Below are 2,500 nucleotides of genomic sequence, written 5' to 3' on the forward strand. Positions count from 1 at the left end.
AAATCTCCCAACACCCCCCCCCCTCCCCTCGAAACAAAAATACAAACGAACAAAACAAAACAAAACCAAAAAAAAACAAAAAATGCAAACCCAGACCACAAGCGACAAGCAAAAAAAAAAAAAAAAAAAAAAAAAAAAATAAAAAATCCCGAAAAGACTCACACTCCGTCTCATCAATAATTCCCTGCTTAATGACGACGCCGCGACAAATGTAATCAGCGTGAAAGCCACAAAGCCAGGAAGCGGAGGCGGTGATGGTGATGCGGGGGGAGGGGAGGGGGAGGGGGAAGGAGGAAGGGGGAAGGGGGAAGGGGGGAGAGGGGGAAGGGGGAGGGGGAAGGAGGAAGGGAGGGGAAGCAGTGATGGTGATGACGGGGGAAGGGGGAGGGGGAATGGGGGACGAGGGGAGGGGGAGGGAGAAGGGGGAAGGAGAGAAAGAGAGGGAAGGAGAGAAGGGGGTAGGGGGAAAGGGGTGGGGAGGAGGGGAAGCGGTAATGGTGATGCGGGGGACAGGGAGAGGGGAATGGGGGACGGGGGAGTGGGAAGGGGGAGGGGAAAGGGGGAAGGGCAAGGAGAGAAGGGGGAAGGGAAAGGGGAGGATGGGGAGGGGGAGGGGGAAAGGGAGAGAAGAGGAAAGGGGACGATGGGGAAGGGGAAGGGAAGAGGGGAGGAGAGGGAAGCGGTGATGGTGATATGGGGAGGGAGAAGGAGGGAAAAGGGGAAGGGAGAGGAAGGAGGGGAAGCGGTGATGGTGATACAGGGGTGGAGAGAGGAAAGGGAGAAGGGAGGAGGGGAGGGGAAAGGAAGAGGGGAGGAGGTGGTAGGGATAAGGAAAGGGGAAAAGGGATAGGAATAGGGGACAATGGGGAGGGGGACAGCAATGGTGATACAGAGGGGAAAGGGAAAGGGAGATGGTGGTAATGCTACTGATGCTAGTGGTGATGATAATGGTGGTGGTGATGCTGATCATGGTGGTGATGATGATGATGATGATGATGATGATGATGATGATGATGATGATGATGATGATGATGATGATGATGATGATGAAGATCATGATGATGAAGATGAAGATGAAGATGATGATGGTGATGAGTAGTAGCAGAGAAAAAGAAAGAGACAGACCGAAGGAGAGACAGAGAAAGTGACAAAGAAAGCGAAAGAGTAAGAGAAACGAAGTAAGCGAAAGAGTAAGAGAAAGGAAGAGATAGAGTAAGAGAAATAAAGAAAGAGAAAGGAAGAGAGACAGAGTAAGAGAAGCAAAGTCAGAGAAACAAAGCAAGAGCAAGAAGAAGAGAGAGCGAGGAAAAACGGCGAGCGAGAGACGGAGCGAGGCGCTGTTTTCCGATTTCCCCGTCGCCGAAAGGAAGCCGCGTCGGGGTTCTTTGCCGGGGAGTTTGTTCAAGCTGAAGTGGGGGGGGGGGCTGTTGTTGTTGTTGTTTTTCTGCGGGAGAGTCTGTTCAAGCTGAGGTTGGCGCTGAAGTGGGGGGGGGGGCTGTTGTTGTTGTTGTTTTTTCTGCGGGAGAGTCTGTTCAAGCTGAGGATGGCGCTGAAGTGGGGGGGAGCTGTTGTTGTTGTTGTTTTTCTGCGGGAGAGTCTGTTCAAGCTGAGGTTGGCGCTGAAGTGGGGGGGCTGTTGTTGTTGTTGTTTTTTCTGCGGGAGAGTCTGTTCAAGCTGAGGATGGCGCTGAAGTGGGGGGGCTGTTGTTGTTGTTTTTGTTGTTGTTTTTCTGCGGGAGAGTCTGTTCAAGCTGAGGTTGGCGCTGAAGTGGGGGGGGGGCTGTTGTTGTTGTTGTTGTTGTGGTTCTTTGCCGGAGAGTCTGTTCAAGCTGAGGTTGGCGCTGAAGTGTGTGTGTGTGGGGGGGGCTGTTGTTCTTGTTGTTGTTGTTGTGGTTCTTTGCCGGAGAGTCTGTTCAAGCTGAGGTTGGCGCTGAAGTGGGGGGGCCTGTTGTTGTTGTTGTTGTTGTGTCTTTCTGCAGGAGAGTCTGTTGAAGCTGAGGTTGGCGCTGAAGTGGGGGGCCTGTTGTTGTTGTTTTTGTTTTTTATGTAGTTGTTGTTTTTGATGTTGTTATGGTTCTTTGCCGGGGAGTCTGTTCAAGCTGAGGTTGGCGCTGAAGTGGGGTGGGGGCTGTTGTTGTTGTTGTTTTTCTGCGGGAGAGTCTGTTCAAGCTGAGGATGGCGCTGAAGTGGGGGCTGTTGTTGTTGTTGTTTTTTATGTAGTTGTTGTTTTTGATGTTGTTATGGTTCTTTGCGGGAGAGTCTGTTGAAGCTGAGGTTGGCGCTGAAGTGTGTGGGGGGCTGTTATTGTTGTTGTTGTTGTGTCTTTCTGCGGGAGAGTCTGTTGAAGCTGAGGTGGGCGCTGAAGTGGGGGGGCCTGTTGTTGTTGTTTTTGTTTTTTATGTAGTTGTTGTTTTTGATGTTGTTATGGTTCTTTGCGGGAGAGTCTGTTCAAGCTGAGGTTGGCGCTGAAGTGGGGGGGCCTGTTGTTGATGTTTTTGTTT

At 51.4% G+C, this 2,500-nt stretch overlaps 1 protein-coding gene across 1 annotated transcript in view; it reads right to left on the bottom strand.

Moving 5' to 3' along the window:
- The window catches only part of LOC113809770 (heterogeneous nuclear ribonucleoprotein C-like 3), a 670,724-nt gene that overhangs the window by 500,607 nt on the left and 167,617 nt on the right, over positions 1–2,500 (bottom strand). The gene's annotated exons all lie outside the window — the stretch shown is intronic.

This window comes from Penaeus vannamei, chromosome 4 (genome assembly GCF_042767895.1).
Source record: "Penaeus vannamei isolate JL-2024 chromosome 4, ASM4276789v1, whole genome shotgun sequence".
Classification (NCBI taxonomy): Eukaryota; Metazoa; Arthropoda; class Malacostraca; order Decapoda; family Penaeidae; genus Penaeus; species Penaeus vannamei.